The sequence below is a fragment of the Rousettus aegyptiacus genome, unplaced genomic scaffold, assembly GCF_014176215.1.
Source record: "Rousettus aegyptiacus isolate mRouAeg1 unplaced genomic scaffold, mRouAeg1.p scaffold_m13_p_3, whole genome shotgun sequence".
Lineage (NCBI taxonomy): Eukaryota > Metazoa > Chordata > Mammalia > Chiroptera > Pteropodidae > Rousettus > Rousettus aegyptiacus.
In genome coordinates, this window is record NW_023416306.1 from 28,723,557 (window position 1) to 28,746,395 (window position 22,839).

At 44.1% G+C, this 22,839-nt stretch overlaps 1 protein-coding gene across 6 annotated transcripts in view; it reads right to left on the reverse strand.

The window, feature by feature from the left end:
- Positions 1–22,839, reverse strand: part of FRMPD1 (FERM and PDZ domain containing 1) — a 116,602-nt gene that overhangs the window by 57,071 nt on the left and 36,692 nt on the right. For 2 of the 6 annotated variants that reach the window (XM_016146233.2, XM_016146230.2), the window contains exon 1: positions 15,762–15,867. The exons of 1 other annotated variant lie outside the window; for it this stretch is intronic. The gene's annotated coding sequence lies outside the window, so the exon portion shown is untranslated. Of the gene's footprint in view, positions 1–1,403; positions 3,663–9,045; positions 11,627–15,761; positions 15,895–22,839 lie in introns of those variants that run through there. 3 more of the 6 variants (XM_016146232.2, XM_036239003.1, XM_016146231.2) reach the window with 3 other exon arrangements.

The window sequence follows — 22,839 nt, forward strand, 5'->3', positions numbered from 1 at the left end:
TCTCATGGGCTGGCTTGTGCTACAGTTATTTCTTGCAGATTCTCTACCTCCTGATAAACTAGAAACTCAAATACGTGCCCTCCCCACACTTAACATGTGCCATGCAAATATTTGTTGTATAAATGACTAAAATAACAAACGACAGCAAACATTACAATGTGGTCATTATCATTGTGCTTGGAGAAGTAGCAAATCTCAAAACTTAGGAAATATACCTCAGTGGTTAGGACTGAGTGTTTTGTTTTGTTTTGTTTTGTTTTTTGTATTTAGAAACCTGTTTTTATTGAAATCGCCTATTTACTTTCATTATTTGCCCACAGAACTGCTAGATGTATGAGAGAGGGACAGTGGAGGGAGAGGAGTGAAGGAGGGAGAGGCAGCGGGGAGCGAGAGAGAGTGTTAATGTGGTGATGGGAAGAAGCAGAGTGGAGAAGGGGGATTATTATCAAAAACTGGCAGTGGCAATGGAGGAGCTCCTTCAGGGAAGAAAATTCAAAATCCACAAAAGAGCCAAGGTGTATCTCTGTATGGCTGTCAAACACAGGGAAGGGATGACTTAAGTCCTGCTGTTCTCTGACCTTGCAGAGTATGGGATCTCCAGGAAAGCTTGTTAAACTACAGAGAGGCCCCACCCCCAGAGTTTCCGTTGGTCTGGGGTGGGGCTGAGGTTTTGCATTTCTAAAAAGCTCCAGGTAAAGCTGATAGGGACCACATTTTAAAGGTCATTCATGTAGAGGGACAAAAGAACAATCAAGGGATTCAAGATAGGAGGATCCCTGTGGTATAGGGCACAGGCATTTCTAAAGCTAGAGTTTCATCAGACTGAGGCACGCAGAAAAATTAAATCAGATAGTGGTATTTTCTTCTTATTTGCAATTCAGAAGTTAAATTCTATAACATATAAGGGAGTTAGGAGAACTGGGTTCAAGTCCTGATTCTGTCACTAGTTAGCTATGTAACCACAGACCACTTGTTACTCTCTCAGGACATCATTGCAGCACCTGAAACACAGAGACACTCAACCTGAAAATCTCCAGTGTCAGATCTTACAACCTATGATCTCACAAGTTTGAAAACCTGTTGGCAATTTAGTTCCAAAACTGGATGGTTATCTCATCTCTATATAAAATGATTAAAGATACTTCAACTTTAAAACAAAAAACAAATGAGAAATAATTACCAATGAAATCTGAGAAGAACCCATTAACAAATAAATTGCAATTATGAAGACTAAAAGAACCTTTACTTAAATGTTCACAAATAAGAAGTGCTCAAGAACAAATAATCATGGAAATAGATCTTTTAAATATATAGCAAAGATACTACAATTAAAAAAAAAAAAAAAAAGACAGCTCCCTTTCTGAAAACAGAATGTGTTATAGAATGGGAAAACATCAACTCACCAGATGAGTGGAGTTGAAAGGAATCTTCCAAAGAGAGAAATCTGCCCCTTTTCTCCATGCTGGCACCTCCCCTCCATCCCAGGACACTGCTTTTGGGCCTTCCAACACACAGCTATTTTTAAAGATAAAAAGCCACATTCCCAAGATTGTGGCCACAAGAATGTGAATCTCAAACGGCCTCCCCAGAGAACGTCAATGAACCCAAGTAAAACTGATTGCCAGGCCACGTGGGTAAAATTGGATGGTTTATCTGTGGCCTGGGTCCCACTCATCTGGTGATACTGGGCAGCTGCCCCTCTGCCCTCCACATGAGTCTGGCCTCTCTCCTTTCAGTACAACAGGCCCAGAAGTACTCCAAATGCTGTTCACATCCTCAAGAACTCAGCCACTAGAACCAGCCGAGAAAAGAAACCCTAGACGTCCTTGATTTGGCTAACTGGCTTCCTCTGTGACAAGGACAACACAGAAGATAAAGCCCAAGGTCTCGTGGGGCATCCATTTTATGGCTGTTGAGTTCATTCTGTGCCTGGTTTCCCGCTGGTTCTGCCCAGCCATCTTCAGTTAAATAGCAATGGCATTAAGTCGATAAGCCTAGCAGCATCCCAGAGAGGCAGGTCACCCTCAAACACATTATCCCCCCTTAACAGATGGGGAAATGACGCCATGGGAAGATTAAATAACCTGCCCAGCCTCAACAGCCTGCCACAGGTGGAGCACAAGCCGATCCCAGCCCTCATGCCAGCTCATGACCGGAGAATGCTCTGGATAAAGGGTTCTGTGCAGTGCGGATGATTTGTACAACAGAGGTGAAAAAGAAATTAGCACAGAGGTAATTTTAAAACTATCCCAACTGTCTCTTTTCCTGTGTCTCCCACAGATTCCCAAGAGAGAAGAATGATTTTTAATACGAGTATGAGGTGAAAGATGATGTGCATGCAGTGAAAAGACAAAACAGGCCTGTAGGCAACAAGGGATCTCAGTAACTAGGATGAAAGGAGGGGTCAGGCCAGGCGGGGCTCTATCAGTGACCTCCATCCTCTGCACCTCACAGGACTCTGCACAAACTGGTGATCTCTGACCTGACTTCATGTCCATTTCATTCCTTTACACGAGTACTTACACATCTAATGTGGGACAGGCATAAAGATGAACTGGACTATCCCTGCAGTCAAGAAGCTTGAAACGTCATCAAGGAATGCACACAAATTTCTAAAATACAAAGCAAAATTAGTAAGGACCACAGCAAAGAGGCTGGTAGAATGCCTGGGGTTTGATGGTGGAAGATCTCACCCAGCTATAGATATCGTACAGTGATATCAGGGCAGGCCTTGTGGAGGAGGTGACCAAGCTATGAAAGATAGGAAAGTGAGACCTGCAGGGGTGGAGAGAAGGGCACTGCAGGTAATGGCTGGAGGATGGCACAGAAAGTGCCTAGAGGGAGATAGCACAGGGCTACCCTGAAGACAAGTTCAGGAAGAGGGATGTAGAGTATAAAGGATTGAGAGATTTAGGGTAAGAATGGCAGGTAGAAGCTATATCACCAAAGGCCTTAAGTGTGGAACTAAGGAGGTTAAAATTCACTCCTAGGTACAGTGCTGAGCACTATACCTTGTTCACAGTAGGCACTCAATAAATGTTGATGGAGCAAAATGCAGGAAGGCAATGTAATTCGTGGGAAATTCAGGACAACTGTGAAAGAAAATGCCCAGAAAATTGCCTCGATTTTTAAAATCAAATTGATACCTAGCCAGGACAACTCCTGTTTATTTTAACTATCTAAAATATATGTTACATTCTGCCCCAAATCGAGACTACAATAGTTGCCATCAGCTTCTCACCCAAGAACACTGTGAAAATTAATGATGAGGTAATGTCTGTGAAATGTTCAGAGCTCTTTGAAGATGTGTGGCAAAAGGCATCACTATAATTAATATTTAAAGAGATTCTACCCAGCTCTGATCTCTTTTTCTGCAGACTAATGTTACGTCTACAGGATAAGGTGATGCTAGATTGGCCTCTAAACCTTTCCAACAGACAGCATCCAAAGCAGGTGCCTTCTCTTAAGTCCCTTACATGTGGCTGATAAAATGACCGCAACAATGCAGGGATGGTTTCCTACCTGGTTATCCAGGATTATCCAGGTTTATTCAAGGAAGTGGTGGCAAAGCACATCAGACAGTAGAGCAAAATAGATTTCAAAAGGTGGTGGGTCTTCCTTGGGACTTAATTTTTTAAGCATGAGAGAGAGTCTAGTGAAGACTTCAAGGGGAATCATTTTAGCAAAACCCACATCCTAAGCCAGTTAACATTTTTAGGTCTAACACAGTACCCAAGAAAGGAAGAAATAAGAATAGCTCCCTGGGCTCAATTACAGATGATGTGGAAAAAAATAATTTCAAAAGTTCAAGGGGAAAAAAAATCAATCTATTTCCTTCCCCCAAAGCTTTCACTTCTATAAATATACTCGTGCAAATGGACCTAAGACCACTCCTCCTTATGAAAACACTACCTGTCTGGAATTTGCAAGATAAATGATGTGCCCATATTGCTTTCAACCCAACAAAGCTCAAACGATGCTCTCCAATAATTTATCTCTTCTTCCTAAATGACACTCATTTTCCCCTCTATTATAAAAGTAATATATGTGCCTGGTAGAAAATTTTGAAATTTTTCTTCTTGGAAAGAATAAAAATTATGCTCTATAACTTATAAGTTGCTAATTGCCCTTCTAGCCTTTGGTGTGAAAACATACACTTTCAACATAATTAAGAACTTACTATATATACTGGTTATAGCCTAATTTTCCTCTTAGAACAAGTGCCACTCGTAAAGCTAATCCCCTATTGCTGGACATTTGGTTTATTTTAGCAGTGTCTGTTTTACGAACAATGTTGAGATACAGATCTTTGCCGAACACATCTCTAGTTATTTCCTTAGGTTAAATTTCTAGGAGTGGCACTGCTGGGTGGAAGATTGTGCACAAGTTTTTAAGGCTTTAGATATGGCCAAACTACCCTCCAGAAAGGTTATCCCAGACTCACTCTGTTAGTGGGAAAGCTATTTCCCCCAACTTCTCACTGGCCTCTAATTTAGTAGAGTTATAAAGGAGCTACTCCTGCACTCCTTGGATTACTCCAGAGGGTGACTTTCCCCCATGCGTTTAAGTGTCTATGACATTTTTTCAGAATTTTTTTTTTACTGTGTGCTTCTATTTATTGGAAAGCCAACAAACATCCTATTTCCGTTCCAAGGGGTATTTCTTGTACCTCATCTCCAAAGGTAGCCTGGTCGTCCCCTGCTCAGCACCCACCACCCACATTTTCACCTTATCGACCTCCATTCCTTTCTTAACATTTCACAGTTCCAGTAGTAAGTCTGGGTTCCAGACTCAGAACCCAGTAACCAGTCATTTATTCTCTCATCCTCTTATTCAGTTGCTATTACTCTGGGGTCTATAATGCTCCAGGCACTGTACTGAGAAAGAAGTATAAACAAAATACTATAAACAGCTAGGAGAAAGAGAATCAATGAGGCTCAAACAACAGAAGTACACGTGAACTATGGGATAACTTGAAGTTCTACTGGTAGGTGAGAGGACAGAGCAGACTAGGCAAAGGGAACCTCACAAGCAAAGGTCTGGAGCCATGCTAAAGTATTGTGTGTTGAAGAAGTATTTTCGTTATTAAGGTGCAAAAATGAGGGGCTGAAGATGAGACTGAAAAGTTAACTCATACTGAATTCACCAGCTGTTCTGCTCTCTTCCCTGCACCTCCACTCTGCTTGCAATCACTGGCCCATCTCCAATGCAGACTCCTCCAAAAGCTTTCTGGAGAACCTTCCTTACCATCCATTTCTCCACATTTCTCTTCCTGGGGCAGGAATCCTGGCACTCACACCAATTTACTCAGCAATCCCCAGTGAATAGATGGCTCTGTTGGCTGATTTCTGAGTATATATTTTATCAGTTAGGCTAGAAAAGAAACTTCTGGATAGTGATACATTCTCTTGTACCTTTAGTCTCTCGACACTGGGATAACTTATAACAGGCAATCAATACAAGCTTATTGAATCTAACCAAATTAAACTGAGCAGAATAAATATAAGAGAAGGGATGAGAGTACACAGTTTGTTCAAATCTAACATTCAGACAACTGGGAAAACTGAAACTGTCTTTGAAAATTAGCTTCTGAACACAATCATGGTAAAAGATAGATTAATTCTCTTTAGGTTTGTAATTCTGCATCCACCTAGACATTTCTCAGGCACACAAACAGTACTTGTTAAACTGTGCTGCACATCCTAAGAGCTTCTGTGAATAAAAGTCAATATATTCTGGAGATTTGGATTTTGTTTTTTTTCTTTGCAGGAAGCAGGAGGAGAAGAAAGGAAACAAGGCCATCTCTGCTGGGATTTTCCATACTGATAATTCCAATTCAAAGCAAACATCCTAATGCCACCTGGGAGGAACCAGTCTCCATCATTCATGCTGTCATGCAAGCAACAAGCATTTCTAGACAATTCTTCTGTGAAGGCAAAGAGCCCAAACATTCCCCATGTGCCTAGTCTCTCCCTGTTCTGGTTGAGATTCTTCAGCTCTGGATTCATCCTCTACCATAAGCATTCATCACACTATGCTGGGCTGTGACCACTACAAGGCTGATGACTGTTTTTCCGTCTCTATTGCCTTGGGTCCTAGAACATCATCCTCCAAGTAGTAGATGATCAATCCATGTTGTGGAATTAAATGTAGTACTGGGGCTATAAAGAACCTTAGAACTAATCGGTCCGCAGATAGGAAACTGAGCCTAGACAGAGGAAGCAAGTTCTCCAAATACACACAGAGTTGCTGGTAATTAAAAGATGGAAGAAAGATATCAAAGAGGTTAGCAACGCTTGTGGGATTAGGAGGCTGAGGGGCCTGATGGAACTTGGAAAGAATGAAGACTTGGGGGGAAACTCAGTTTGGTTCTGGACATCCTCTAACACATGGAACAAGTCTTTTCTCTCCTCCATGACAGCCCTTCAGATAATATAAAAAGGAAACTAATATTTATTAAATATTTACCACGTGTAGGTAGAAGATAACGATCATGACTTCCCTGTGTCTTCTTTTCTGTTCAGTCTAACACTCACAGGTAATCAATTAAATAAGCATGTAAATAATGTGCTTCAGGTTATGCAGCTGGAACTGGTCTCAGGCACCTTCCCCACACACTGCCTCTCTGAGCCTAGTCCTGAGGCTCTGGGCTATCAAGGAAGAGCCAGCTAGACCAAGTGAGCTAGTTCACAGGTGGGCTTGGCCATGTCCCAGGACCACAGGCAGCAGCTCCAGAGGCTGAATGTTGTTAGGTCTAAAGCCTCCCCACCCTCGAAAGAGAGCAGATACCACCTTTTGCTAGTACTAGGCTGATGGGCCAGATCCACTCTGGGAGCAGGTATAAGAAGGAGAAACACAGAGGCCCACATTTGCCCGTGACCTAGCTAGGATACCACTGGTGACAGTAAAGAACAATGAGGGCAGCTGGGAACCAGAAGCAAGTAAGGTAGTCATCATAGTGATGGCCCTTCATTTCATCAGTCTACACTGTATGCCAAGTCTCTGCCTAGGACCAGCCATCTTCTCAGCTCTGATTGAGCCAGCAGCAGGGCTCAGCCCCTGCCCAGAAGAAGCTCAGAGTCAGGTCCACAGATCACATAGAAAAACCTCATGACCACAGGATCTGGAGAGTGTTATCTTGGAGGGATAAGGGAACAGGAGCGGGAGAGTTTCTCCAGCCTGAAAGGACTTTTCAGACAAAGCAGGATACTCTGATATGAGGATATTTCCAAGCAGCTACATCAAACGAGCCCTGTCAAATGGAAAATCACTGTTCTTTAAACCCATAAGCGAAACAAGAAGCAGAGATCTCTGATTGCTCCTCCTCCCTGTCCTTAGGGCTCCAGTGCAGTTGAAATATCTGCCTTACCAGCTGATCTTCACGGTTCCTTTCAAATCTGCGTTTCTTCTCATTTAGCTCGGGTTGGATGACCAGGAAGGGGGCGATCTGGAGTCCCAGTGGGCCTACAAGGAGGGCCCCTTTGGATGCACTGCTCTATCCACCTTTCCCTCTTTCTCTTGCTTACCCATGAGGGCTTAGTTCAAAGGCCAGTCCCTTCTGGTCTCCTTTCTGGATCTCACCCAAAGCATGGCGAGCCCTCTGCAGGACTCCCATGGGTCTTTGTAACATGCAGCACCCTGCCTTTCACTGACTTGCTTCCAGCTATAGGCAGGGCAAGGACTGTCTGATTCACCTGTCTCCTTCCTCCTTTCCACCCCTTCCCACCCCCATACCTGTGCAGGCCTTTCTTAGCAAAGCATATTGAACTAACTGTGTGGAGTAGCAGTCCAGGAGGATGCTCTGGGCAGGTGTGAGCCAGTAATCCTGGAGCTGCAGTGACAGCCATGAGCAAAGAGTACGTAGCTACTTCGTGCCAGACCCTCTCAGTCCACTGTCCCTCTGCTTTCCCCAGCTCCACTATTGGCTTCACCAGACCCAACACTCCTGCTTGTCCTAGCCCTTTTTGTCACTCTGGAAAATCAACTGTAAACAAAGTGTTGCAGACACTTTTTGGAGAAAAGCACATTTTATTGTGCATTGCATTTAGAGAGCTCATTAGTCAGCAGCAGACTGAAGACCCCACTGAAAGGACTATGAAACTTCTGAAACAGGCTAGCACTAGGATGCACTTTCAGGTCTGCACAGGGGCATTTTCTGATTTTTACAGAAAGAGATATGTACGTGGGCACTGGTAATATAAATAATTACCCTCAAGTTCAATGAGGCAATCTCGAACTAAATTAGAGGGAAAATATAACGACATTCAGTCTTCCTCTTTGTGTCTCTCCTCTAGTCAGAGCACGTTCACTGTGGGATCTCCCCTAAGTCTAAGAACTGGTAATGGATATTTTAGTAGCCATAGTTTCTCCTTCCCATTGATAAAAACTCCACTGACCAGCCAGAAGGAGTAGGCCAGAAAGACTTGCGTTTTCCTGGACAGCCTAATTCCTGAGCCCCATTCATATCTGCAGAACAGGGATGGTTACGGCAGCCCCAGCACCCTCACAGCAGTAGCCACAATCCTGGAAGTGAGAGACATTAAACATGCAGAATGAAGATCTGAGGCCGGTGACCCCAGAGAGCTGGGTTCGAACACAATTGAGAAAAAAGAGTTACACGGGTAAGCAGAGAAAGTGGAGAGGCACAGGCTGAATGGTGGCCCCTAAAAAGTACATCCACGCCTTTATCGCAGGTAAATGTTCTTCTAAGAGTGAGGCAGAGGGAGATTTGACATGGACAGAAGGAAGCAATGTGACCCAGGGAGGCAGAGACTGGAGTGACATGTCCACAAGCCAAGAAATACCAAGAGCTACCAGAAGCTAGAAGAGGCAAAGAAAGGATTCTCCCTCAGAGTCTCCAGAGGGAGTGTGGCCCTGCCGACACCTTGATTTCAGACTTCTGGTTCCCAGAACTGTGAGAAAATTTCTGCTATTTTAAGCTGAAGTTGTGGCGATTTGTTATAGCATCCACAGGAAACTAATATAGCACCTTAGAAATAATAGAATTGATGAGGGATCTGAGTTCCAGAGAGAAAAATGACTCACCTAGAGCCATCCACCTTCATCCTCTGGTTTGGGACATGCTCTTCCACAGCGCACCAGGCCTCTCTGATACCAAAATGCAGTTCCCCAGTGGCCCGGTGTAGAGCCCATCAGAAGGCCTGATGGCAAATTTTAGGGAGGCGCCCAAAGGCAGCCTAACTGGGCATCCAGCTACGCTAATACAAAGACAGACTGTGAAGTGAGGTTGCCAAGGTCCTCTAGGCTGATTAGGGTCCATCTGCACAGCTGTGTCCTTTTCAGGGGATGGGATAAACTGGGACATTCTGACTGAGGAACTGAAGACTCAGGACTCAATCCCTCTTTGAATGTCCAAGTGGCTTAAATGGCTGTCAAGGGGAAGAAGAAATGGATTTCTGTATGGGGCTTCAAAGGGCAGAATCAAGGCCAATGGGGCAGCCACTGCCTGGAGGAAGAGTTTGGTTCAGCATAATGAAGAACTTTCTAATAATCAGAGCCAATTGACAATGGAAGAGGAGTGCCTCAGGGACTGTGGGTCTGAGCAGAGAGAGGCTGGCTCTGCTAGGGGAATTCCTGCACCAGACAAAGGCTGCACTTGATCATCTCCGGAGCTGGCAACCCTGTTTGAAGGCCCATGACTGTTGGCGAAAATATCCTGTAAAACGTCCTGCATGAATCTGGGCTTTTGGCAGGGAATGCTCTCACTAAGGAAAGTATTACACAGCTTTTGCAAAGAACTAAGTACTGCAACTACCCAGGAATGAACTCAGAAAAGAAATAATCACTTCTTGCTCCTTTACACAAAATGTACCCCACCCCTAGCAAGGAAGAAGGAGTAGGAGCATATATCTCCATAGATGTCACCCTCTAACCTGACCAGGAGCCAACAGCACATGGTCCAGTAGCAGGGGAGCTCCGGACAGCCTGGATTTGATGTCTTTCTCCAGGGAACACAGAAAGAACAGAGACTCCAGCTACCAACTGAATTATTTTCACAAGAACAAATAAATGGCATCCTTATCTTTATTTTAATAACTCCCTTTCCTTTTGCATCCTTTTGAATTCTACATTTGGAACAAAGGAAAAAACAAATCAGAACTTGGAAGCTTAATTACATTGATGCTCACAAGTTAGCCTTAGAGAAGTTTTTTTTTTTTCCTGGTGTGGGTTGGGGGTCGTGGTGGTACTGCTATTGCTGGTTGTGACAAGGTCTAGCCTACACCCTACATTCTGGATACTCAGAGAACAGGAAGCGCAGCATTGCTCATCTGCTTGCACATCTGTCTTAAGTCAAAATCGCAAAGAACTTAAGCATTGTTGTATCCGGATGAATTCCTCTAAGCTCTTTCCATTCAGGATTTTGAAAATTTGCCATGCTATCCTTTTACTGAAATGGCTAAGCTTCTCAGATCATTCCTCAAGGGAGGTCAAAAGAACATACTTCATACTTTTAGATTTACCACATTTTTTCTAGCCTATAATTAGTGTTATTTTTTTCTTTCTTCTTTTCCCCCAAAAGACAGTGTTAAGCACACACATCATTTAGCAGCCAGTTTGTGAAAAGACTGGAAGCCTGAACCATTTCTAACCACTGGCAAAAAGGTCTCCGAACATCAGGTGGGTCCCTGAAAGTAGTGTCGCTTCAGCGTAAATAATGGTTTACTGCCCTCACATCAATCAGCCAAGCACCAAATCGAGCTTCCCACTGTCTGTCAGGCAGATAGTTAATTTTCTTTTAACTTTCATATCTGCAGAGCTGCAAAATGTAATCTTCAGTTACCAAAACAAATTTAAGACCACATTATCCTGTTTCCATGAATATATATCAAGTTTGGTGTATATCTTAGATTATAGTAGGACAGCTACAACAGCTGTGCATAAATCAAAATTTTATATACTAAATGGTGTTAAGTACACAGGCATGTTTGGTATTTGAATGTTTTCCATACCAGATCTTTTGGTATGGCGAGGAAGCCTTTTATGATATACATAGTAATTGCCAAGTTTATGTAGCTTGGAAGTTCAAATTTTACACAGGATATTTATTGAAATAGGCCATATTGAAAAGCTAAATTCAAAATTCAGACTCATCTTTGAGGTTACATCAACTCTTCATCACATGAAGGACCTACATTTCAAGGTATCTCAATGCCACAAGTGAGTTCAGCTGAGAACCACAACCCCTGAGCATCAGTATCGTGTTTTTGGCTTGACTCGAACCAGCTTGCGGGAAAAATCACAGGCTTTTGTCAATCAAGTGTAGCAGATATATATCAAGCTTGCACTTGGGCTAGGCTCTGTGAGGAAGGCTGTAGTGACACTGTTCCCATCCTCCTAAGGACTACTCAAGGTTGTGGCCATATACACAAGTACCACACACAAAACCCTTTAAGGGTGATTGATGGTGATGGCATCTCTGTGAGAGGCATTAGTGCAGTGGGCGGCGAGGGGAAGATGAAAACCCTGGGACACAGGGATCCGGAAGACAGTTCCTAGGGCTGATAGGATTTGAGCTGGGCCTTCAGGACCGAGCAACACCACCAGGGCCCATGCTAGACAAAGGGGCCAAAGGGAGGAGCCTAGAGACGTGGGGGTGGGGGCTTCGTGTGAGGGAGAGGGTGAGGGAGGAGGGGACTGAGAGAAGTCCCTCGTGTCTGCCAGGCAGAGGACTCTGGACTTCATTATCCACGCACAGGGGACCCGCTGAAGGTCTCTTGGCCACAGGACTTAGTGAGTGACAAGATTTCAGTAAGGAGGGATCTATCGAGAGGGTAAGGTCTAGATGACTATGCTACATTGCTATAGAGTTTCCAGCCTGGGAATGGGAGAGGGAGGCTGGCCATCGGGGATACCATGGCGAGAGGGTGACGCTAGCTTTGGTGGTTCCATGAGCTCAGCTCACTGTGCTCTCCTGTGCACATCAATGAGCACCTCTCGGGGAACTACTCTTCAGGGCTTACTGAGAAGGGGGATGAGGGAAAAGGAGAAGAGGCGGGAGGGGAGACTGAGCAAAAAGGAAGCGGAGGAGACAAGAGAGTGAGGGTAAGAGAGGGAAGGAGAGATGAAGGGAAGGAGGGTAGAGATCCTGAAGACGTGGGTGTACGGTTGAATGTCCCTAAAGCAGCAGCAGCAGCAGCAGCTCACCACACCACTTAGGGCCTGATTTTGCAGGTGAGAGTGCTGAGGCTAGGTGTTCCTCTTTTCAAAACTCCTAAACCATAGCGTTGTACAGAAGGGGCAGATGACAACAGGGACATTATCTGTGCAGATAGTGTGTCTAGTCCTGGAACACACCAAGCCCTTTCAGGCCTCTAGGCCTTTGCATGTGCTGTTTCCTCTACCTGGAACAATTTCCTGGCCCCCTTAATTTAACTTTTATTTGGTGCTTCCTATATACCCAGCACTATTCTAAGTACTTCTTTACATACATCAACTCATTTAATCCTCACAACAACTCTATCAGGTAGGGTTATTATCCTCAGTTTACAGATTCAAAAACTGAAGCCCAGAAGATTAAATAACCTGAACATGGAATATATTTAGGAGGATCAGTATTCAGATCCTGGTGGTGTGGCTCAAGGGTCTGCCTTCTCATTCACAAAGCTATGCTGCCTCTTGCAGAACTGGACTGCCGCTGCCCCAGCTCTACTCATGACTGGCTCCTCTCCTTTAGCTCTCAGTGACTTAGACAGGCCTTCCCTGCCCACCCTCAAAGGGAGCACCCCCCATTACCTTCTCTCACATTACCCTGCTTATTTCCTTCCCAGCCCTTAGCACAACTTGTAATTATCTTATTTATGTATCTACTTATTTATTGTTTCTCCAACTAGAATATAAATCCAGGAAGGCCAGGATCTTTCCTTTTGTTCCAATGTATTCCTGGAGCACCAAGAATAATTCTCTGGTACAGAGTGGGTGTTCTATGAATAACTGTTGAATGAACAAATGAAGAACAGTATCATGGATGCTACATGGTGGTACACAGGGTCATAAGGTATCGCACCATCGTTCTTTACATTCTGTCCTAGTTTCCTTCCTCGGCTACTGCAAATCCCAGCAACCTACACTAAGGCAGACAAGAGCCAGTGCCCAGTTCCCAGTACATAGGGATAATGCTGATATATTTATGACTGTGTCTGACTGTCAAACTCCCCACCCAGGTCCTTGAGCATATAGTGATAAGCTTGTGGGAGGCAGGGATTGTGTCTTCCAATTAACCCCTCTGGGGCCTCCCATCACTTAACAGTATTTACAGGGCACTGGATGTTGTTGTCAGTGCCTGATCTGAGTACCCTGCAAATGACTAAAACGCCCTTTGAATCAGGAGGCATCTTGAATACAAATGACACTGTCACACGAACTCCATCCTTGTGGTGAGGTTTAAGTCAATACAATTGCTAAAACAAAAAGCACCATTTAGATACCCCAATGGTGTCTAGCAACATATATGGAGCTTGCCTGTGAATACACTAGTAAGAGGAACTAACTGTTATCAAACACCTATTGTATGCAAATACTCAGGCACTTTTACACACAATCTCAATCAAACCTGTGAGTTTGAAATTATTATTATTACCCTTTTACGAATGAGATAAGTGAGGTTCAGAAGCCCAATATCCCAAAGCCAGTGTGGATTCAAGGCCGGCTTCGGAGCCTCTTGAACCTCTGCCCACTGTCCTCTGCTCGGAAGTGTCCTGCCTTCTCTTACGCTTCCACCAGACACGCTGTTCTGGGCCCAATGCTTTTCCTAACTCTGTACCTTTCCTCAGACTGGTTCCTTGACCTAAAATGACCTTTCCATTTTTCACCACCTGTTGAAATCCTTTTCTTCCTTTCACCTTCCATCGTGCAGGCTTCCTCAATCTCCCCGGTTAGAATTTGCCCTCCTCAGTGTTCCTAAAGGTCTCAGGTGATAACTCCCAGAATGGCCTGTGCTCTAATCCTCTTTATCCCTCACTAGAACCTAAGCTCTTCGAGGGTAGGGCCTATCAGTAGTATCCCTGTTTGTTTTCTCCCAAATGAGTGGCGAGAAAGTGCTCGTGCTGAACCACTGAAGAATGAAGAAGGGAAAAGACTGGTGGCAGTTGAATGCATCTGAGAGATCAAAGGCTCTAGACAAATAAGCTTCAACTACAGAGGTACTGGGCAGGAAAGGCAAATGTATGTACCACAGCTCTACTGTTTTCCTGCTCCAGTCACAAAGCATACTCTCACTAGTCCTCTCATTTCATAAAGCTTGAAACTTAAAACCAGGAAGTCAAGGAAGGAATAAAATAATAAAATCACTTCCCTAAGAATTCTCTCATAGTAATGGATTTCACCCACACACTGGGGAAACCATAATTGCAGCACAAAGGGACAAGAGACTGGGCAAAAGAACAAAGGTTACCTTCTAGGATGTCACAGTTAAGTACCTGGAGCTTGTTCCGCTACAGCTGCACCAGAATTCACTTATCCTGGAAAATACGCACTTGTCAAACTACAGGCCTCTCCAACAACACCTATGTTGAACACTCACCAAAGAATGCCCAGTGTGGAGTGATTTTACATTGTCTTGATCGGAAAATATCTCAATCGTTGCTTTAGATTAGAAACAAATAGATGCTGGCCTCCATGTCAGGACCCCTAGAGCTGTACATCATTTTTTTCCCATACGACTATTTTGAGGTTTTAACAAAAATAACTGACTCACAAACAGAAATGCTTCCTGATCTATATGCCACTTTGAAAACAAATCATTATGCCCGTTGAATATTTTATGATGGTCCAAAGCACTGAAGGAGGGAAGGCGAGCATTCACCAATCTTTGCCATATCTATTTCAGGATTCCCAAAGCAAGCTGCAAATGCTTCCTTTATTTTTTAAAGGCCCATTTGTAAGTGCTGGATGAATTCTTCGTGAAATATTGCCTCTTTTCAAACTGACCCTAACTACAGACACCTGGAGGTTCCACTTCTCTAGAGTTTACAGCGGAAGCACCTCAACAATCATCTATTGCACCGCTCCCCCCGCCCCCATTTTATAGGCTGCAAACCAGTGGGGGGACTTGTCCAAGGTCACAAACTCAATGGATGGCAGAGGAGCCACCAGGAGAGCCAGGGACCTGACTCCTATCCCAGGAGCATCCTCTATTCCAAGGCTGACTTAATACCCCTCCAACAACTCAGCCGAAGCTGCTGCAGGTTAGTGACATGACTCCCGAGACTGACTTCTGTGGGTCCCAACATTCTTCTCCACCCTCAAGGAGCCCTGGAGCTGAGGACACTCAGGGGTGCCCCTCAACTCACAAAATGGCAATACAGGCATGGCGCTTTAGGTGATCGTCCCAGGCGAACCCCTCCCAGTCCAGGTGTGGCCGTCGAGACCCGACAGGGCAGGCAGAGGTCACTCAGAAAGTTGGTGCTTGCCGTGGTCGCACCTGAACCCAGGTCTCCTACCTCCCCGTTTGCCGCTCTTTGCACTACACCATGCAGATGTCGAAAACTTAAGCAACACATTTATATTGTGTTAAGATTTAACTGAAGCAGGCCCTGAGCGAGACTTGTCCCCCGCCGGGATTGGGGACACGAGGACTAGAGGCGGTCGCGGGTCACCCGGGGCCGGTGGTGCAAATAGAGCGCACGGCGGCGGGCGGCGCGGAGGAAGCCAAGCGGCAGGCAGTGTGCAGCTCGCGCAGGCCCGGAGCAGGGGGGACCGGCCGTTCCCCAAAAAACTTTGCAGCGCGGGGACCTCGCCCTTACCTGCGGAGGAGGCGCCGCCCGCGAGAACGCGGACCTGGGGCTCTCGGAGAGGGGCGGCCCCGCCCGGCGGCGGGCTCGGACGCGGGCAAGGCTCGGGCAGCGGCTGGGCTCGGGCTCGGCTGGGGCTCCGCCTCCCGCGCCGCGGCTGCAGCCGGAGGAGGGGCGCAGGGCTCCGCCGCGCCCGCGCCCGCGCCGTCTGGCCGCGGCAGGTGCTGAGGCTGCAGCTGCGGAGCCGCCAGCTGCCGGCGCCGCGACCCCCGCCCCGGGGGAGGAGCCCCACGCGCCGCCTCCGCGGGCCCAGGAGGTCCCGGCCCGCCGCAGTGGGCGGTCCCGCTCCCACCCGGGCCCTGCCTCTGTCGGCCTTTCCCAGCTCCCTGCCTGGGCACGCAGCGTCCACCGAGCACCCACAGGGAGACTGAGGCCGGAAGAGAAAGGGGCCTCCTCAAGGTCACCCAGATCGGCGGCTGTGAGGCCAGAACTGGTACCCGAAAGAATCCCAAGGAACGACCCATTAACACGCCTCTCCTACTCCAAGGCCTTTCGAGGAGCAAGCATCCAGCTATAAGGGACTCTGGAGGACGCAAATGTGCCCGCCTTGCCCTTCTCCCTCCAGTCCCCAGGTGCTTGGGCTGAGAGGAGATGGAAGAAGTGGGCTCGCATCTGGCACTACAGACTACCTCCTCTGTCTCTGCAAACTCCTTGGGTGCTGAGACGTGGGGCTCTTTTGTCTTTCCTCTGTCCTCTTTAACCATTCCTTGGATCTCCTTGAGTGCTCCTCAGACCCCCCAAACCCTAAAATGCCAGAGTGCCCTAGAAATCCACACTCAGCCCTCTTCCAACTCCCTGGTCCATCTCACCCACTCCTCTGGTTCCGATCCTACTGTCTCTCCAGCTATCATACCAGATGCTCTCCTCTGTCCAAGAACTCTTTTCCTCGCTGAAATATCTACTCAAAACCTGCTAGGTCCCTGCCCTGTGTTAGACACTGGATTTATAGTCTCGAATAAAGCACCTCACTCCTGGGGAAATGTACTGTCTAGTGGACTGTTAATACAGTACAATAATAACAATAGCTTGAGCCCAGGGTGTCTGCATTGGCTGGGTGAGGGAAGAAGACCTCCTGGAGAGGTGACCCTCTAAATAGAAATCTAAAAGGCCAACGGGGTGAAAGAGAAGAGTGTGGAGAGAAGCCACAGGAACAAAAACTCCAGGATAAGAGAGATCCCAGTGAGGAAGGGGTAGGAGCTGAGAGCTGAATCAGGAGAGTCAGCAGGGACCATGGGAGGAGTTTTGAGCCGGGAAGAGGCACCATCAGATTGGCATGCTAGATCATTCTGGTGATGTGATAGAACACAAATATAAGTTAACGAGTGCAATTCTTCATCTAGAAAACAAAACAGAACAAAATGAGGGTGACAATAGCATGCTGGAGTCCACCAGGCCTAGATGAAGGTGCTCAGCGCCTACTGCCTCTATATCCTTATTCCCAAATCCAAGCCTCCATCCAAAAATTCTCCTGAGAGGCTCCATTTTTGAAAGGCCTCCTGCATCCAAAGCTCCTTTTTTCTCTCAGCCCCTCTGCTACTCACTTTCACGGGTTGAGTTAGCCCTTCACTCCTTGGGGTCTCCTTCCTCACCTGTCTGCACTCTAGATATAGTATACAAAGTTCTACCCCAGGATAAGCACCATTAGGGGAAGTGGAGAAAAAGGGAAAATGCTGAAGTCATGATGAAAATAAATAAAGTAAGCTTCTAAAAGACTTAAGTGTTGTGCCCCTCCACGTTATTTCTTATTAACTACATGCGAATCTACAATTATCTCTAAATAAAGTTTAATTTTAAAAATTGTATTGTACAGATTAATAACCAAATTACTCTTCCTAATGCAGATTAAAGACTGTCAGGAAGGAAAATAAAAACTCGACTCTCTTGTCCAGTAAGCACATATCTTTTGCTCATGGAATTTTGTCCTGGTCCTTTCAATTTTCTTGCTGCCCATGATGGGAACATGTGTCTCTTCAGATGCTTTATGTATTTATATGTAAACGACTTCACTTTGGGCTCTTAGGTCCCCACTCTGTCCACATTCAGATTCTGATTGCTCTTCTTCTTCAGCCTTCCTTGTCTACCAGCTGTAGCTGTTTACATGCCGAGGCTTCTCATGTCCCCTCTAGATCTCTTCTCTCTTCATCCTCACTGAGCAATTCTATTGGCTGCATGGCTTCAGCCCAGATCGCCTTCTTTTTTCCAAACCCAGAGACATAACTGCCCACTGGACATCTCCTGAATGCCTCTCAGGTGCCCTAGTCTCAACAGAGCCAAAAGCAAGCATATCTTTCCTTTAAATTAAACCCATTCTGCATTGCATCCATATCTCAACTGGTAGGGGCACTTAAACCAGAAACCAGTGGACATTCTAGACTCTTCCCTAATATTGCATTGGTAGTTGAGTCCTGTCAACTCTGTAACATCTTATATGTATGTTTCCTCTTCATCCTGCTGCCCTAGCCTTAGTTGGTTCCTCACCATTTCTTGGTGCAGCTATTGTAAATGCCTCCAGTCTTGCCTATTTACAGTTCACCACATGCTGCCAGGCGATCTTTTTAAACCACAAATTTGACAAGTCACTCCCCAGCTGAAGACATTTCCATTGTTCCTTCTTGACCTTGCAATAGAGTCCTAATTCCTTAGCATGGCATAAGGCCCTCAGGCATCCAACCTGTTACTGCTGCAGCCCCATCTCCACCTCACCTCATACCTGCACACCAAATGTTATGTTCCCAGGGCATATCCTATTTTACAATAGTGAAAACCACTATAATTGATGTGTCTGGCACTGTGTTAAGTGCTTAACACACAATATACATGTAATGAAAGGCATAGAGCATAGGACTAAAAAATACAGTCTTGAGCCAAACTGCCTGGGTTCAACTCCCAATGCATAATCTTGGGAAAGTTTCATAACCTCTCAGTTCCATGTTTCTTCCTCCACGAAGAGAACATAAGAAGAATACTTGCAACCTAGGGATGTTCTAAAAAGAATTACTAGAGATGGAACAGCATTTGTTACCTGCTAGCCATCACTGTTAGTTCTGCTTCTAATCAGTATATGCAGTGAGAATCACTATGCTCCTTTTACAAAGAATGAAAATGAGGCTCTAAGAGGTAGAGTCATTTACCTAAAATTCCAGTGTCAAAGTAGCTGCACTGGGATTCATATGGGATTCTAAACCTCATACTGCCAAATACTTTGCATAACAAGCTTTTACCTCGCTCTGAGAGGCTTCCTCATTTCCCCACCTTTACCACAACCTGTTAGACAAACTCTTCTTCCTTCTTTAAATCCTGGTCAAAAATGTCATTGCCTCTATGAGATCTTCCCAGTCTCTCCTTTGTGCCTGTGCTGTACTTGGTTTATTCTTCAAACAAAGCATCAAGCACATCCCATTATAATGATTATTTGTTTGTCTTCTTGAGACCAACTTGAGAAAGACAATATCTTATTTATTTTTGTCTTCCTAGAATGCTAGAGATATTTGTTGAGTGAATGAATAAATCAATGAATAAAATATACATAAGATTCTTAAAAGAGTTTTACCCTAGCAGCTGTCATTTCAATACTGATCACTTTTAATCTGTTTTCGTCACTGTGAAGTCATTTTTGGTGAGAGGCTAGCATCAAATGATCCAATAGAACTATAGAATGAGATATGGCAAGCCCAAAATTTCTCATATTGCTATTTGGTCATGACTTGTCTCTCTCAGATGTGTCCCCTTTTTTTAGTGACACTATGTAATAATCCATAATGAGAAGCTGTATTACAACCTAATGAGACTTCCTGACTAAAACATCTGAGGTTTGAATTTATTTCCCATAAGTACTATTTCAGCTAAGTTTGCTTTCTCTATGGCATGAGTGTACCATTTGTCATCTGCTAAGTGCCCATACCTTCTCATCTGTATTAATCTCCTTTGTATTCAAATATTTCTGAGCACTGACTTAATAGTTAGAGTTTCTATACAATTTCCTTCTTAGAATCCCTAACTCTTCCTGACTTCATATCTATTGTTCCCAAAATAGAATAGTTTACAGCTTCAAATTTCAGCTTTACTGTCTGCAATGATTTAGGACACATTTCTGCTCGTCCTCAGAATGATAAAATTAGCTAAAAAAATCCAAAACCCTGACCTTGTCATTTTGTATGGAATAGTGTTTTTAAATTAGATATTAGAAACATTTATTTTGTATACTGGAACAAAAATTGGCAATTTTAATGTTTTCATATCAAATTAATGAGAAACAATGTAGGTGAAAAAAAAAACCAGTAGTCTGGAAAAATAGGGTTCTGGTACTGTTCTGCCACTTGCCCAAGACCCCTCACCACTCTACAGAAGAAGAAAGGAGGAGTAGGACAGAATGACCTTCATAGTCTCTTTTGAATCAAAAATTCATGATTCCTTATTGGGCCCCCAAGTGGTCTTATATTCAACACTGTTGAGTGCCTACTATGGGCTCATGCCTTTTGAAGTATAGTGATTTAAATATATATCCAGACTGGGTGAGGAATAGAATGGTTTAGTTAAGATAGTGTTATTATGACACATATGCTGGCTGATTATGTGTTTTTAATATTCAAGATCTACTTAATACTCAACTATAATGAAGGCGGTTTCATTAAGATTTTGGTAAGCCAAGGCTCATGGACCACTGGAGTTTATAGGAAGACCATTAGGAATAGCCCTATCTGAGATCCACACGAGCACTTCCAGAGAGCTCCTTGTAGAAAAGCAGTGCCCTAGAGTTCTAGGACCTAGTTCTGTCCCTGTCTTACTGTGTGACAATGCAAAAGTCACCTCTCTAGGTTATAGTTTATTCTTCTTTAAAAGGAGGGAATGATACCTTTGATAATCAAAGTCTCCTGAGCTCTAAACTGAATGATTCTTTGAGCTTAAGGAAATATTATCTAGTCAGAAAGAGAGGCTCTGCCGTTGTCTGCAAAATAATTAAGTGGGTGCTTATGAGGATTATAATTTCTCTTGAAGACAAGCAAATTGTTGCTTTACAGAGAGAAATGATGCCAGAAACATAACATGTTCTTACTCCCAAGATTCTAGGACACAGAAGCAGAACTTCTCTGCTTACTTCTTAAAAATGAATCGCCCAATTCACTGTAAAATACTAAGAATGGGAATTTGGGCTAGAAAGTCCATTATCTGTGTATTAGTGAAGAGACATCAGCCTCCCAATACTCTCCAAACCTTGTGTTATCACTTATTACAGTCATTCTCCTAAAAATGACCTAGTTTTACGTTGGGGGTGGGGAGATGGAAGTTTGGAAAACATGTCTCCTTTCTGGATTGCTTCTTAGCCCTCAGATGAGTTTTGTCTGCTTAAACTTCTTTTCCTGTTCCTAATCACAGTCTCTGCTCCTTGATAAAACTGGAATTTTAATCTACTGTGAATACAATGGATTTAATGACTTGGTTGGAGACAGAGGGAAAGGATAGGATATTTACATAGATTTGGAAATGATTATCACAGTTTAAAAAAAAACTTGAGCTCCTTATGTCTTCTATTAGACATAAGTTTTTATCTCATCCCTCAGATGATAAATCTTTCAGTGCTCTGATCGACAGCTTTGACAATATAGGAATAGCTTTAGCATTTGTTACTCCTTCCTTCTTATCTCTTTTTAAAATTCTCTTTTCCTCTGTTGGTTCAGCTTGGTCCAAAGACATGCCATTGAGGTTATGGCCAGTGTCTTGCATCACCCTACCCTGGTCTTGTCACTATGTCTGCTCTAATTACCACAGGCTCCCTTCTGCTCTGAATCTGCTGGATGACTACAGCTTCACCCCACTGCTTTTATCCCCACAGCCCCAGGAGCAGATGCCACCTTCTTCAGATAAACCTGAATTTGAATCCCGGCTCATACGACACCACTTTCTTCAGATAAACCTAAATTTGAATCCCAGCTCATACAAATTATTTGACTTCTCTGAGCTTGTCTCAATTTCTTTATCTGTAAAATGGAAACTATATTGTTTGTCCTGCATACGTCAAGTCGCTATTTAGAGAATTAAATGAGGCGATTGGTCTGTCTGCTATTTTACGAACTATAAGGTGCTATGAAAAAAAGTAAAGGAGATGAAGAAAACTAAATAACTAGAAGAGAGGGCTCATATTGAGATAGATTTCAAAGAAGAAAAAAGTACATTTTTTAAATAAGAACTTTAAAGAGATTCAAGTAGAGATTGAAAATGATTAAAAAAAATGGTTTGGGGGAAGTTAAAAGAACAATTTTTAAACTTAAACATTTCGATTGTGGAAGCAAACAACAGAATGAGCACCACCGAAAACTGATTTAATGGTTTGAAAGATGAAAAAGGAGAACAATTCCACACCACAGTATCAAGCCGAAAATGCAAAGATGAAAAACCATGGATAAAATTCCTAGAAGATATGCAAATAATAAGAGTACCAAATAGAGCAAAAATAAGAGGGGAGCAAAGCAATAAAGAAGTAATAGGAAAAAATCTATGGATATTAGGAAACTTGAATTTTCAGTTAGAAAAGACTTATTGAATGCTACCAGTTATAATTTAAAAACACATATCTAGGACTTCCAGTTCCGAACAAGATGTAGGAGTTACATTTCTCTCTATTCCTCCTGCTAAATACAGCTAAAACCCCTAGACATACTGTATCAAACAAACATAAGAAAACCCCTACGAATGATGGAGAGAGAAGACAGACCAGATAGGGATCTCAGGTGTCAAGGAACAAAATGACAATGAATTCCCTAGGGTTTCTTTTTGTTTCCTATATATCGCAGACTGAGCACTAGCACAACTAGGAAATTCCAATAGGCATAAAGAAAGCCTCAAGAAAAGTCTGATCTTCATAGCCAAATGGGAAAGGGCAGCCTAAGAAGATAGAAGCCTTTGTAACAACATCCACCCTATTTCAGCCAAACATCATAGAACAAATGACACACAACACTCCTGCTCTCCTGCCCCTGGTCAGTAGAGGTTAAGTTAAGTTAAAAACTTAACTCACTCCTGCCCTGAGATAAGG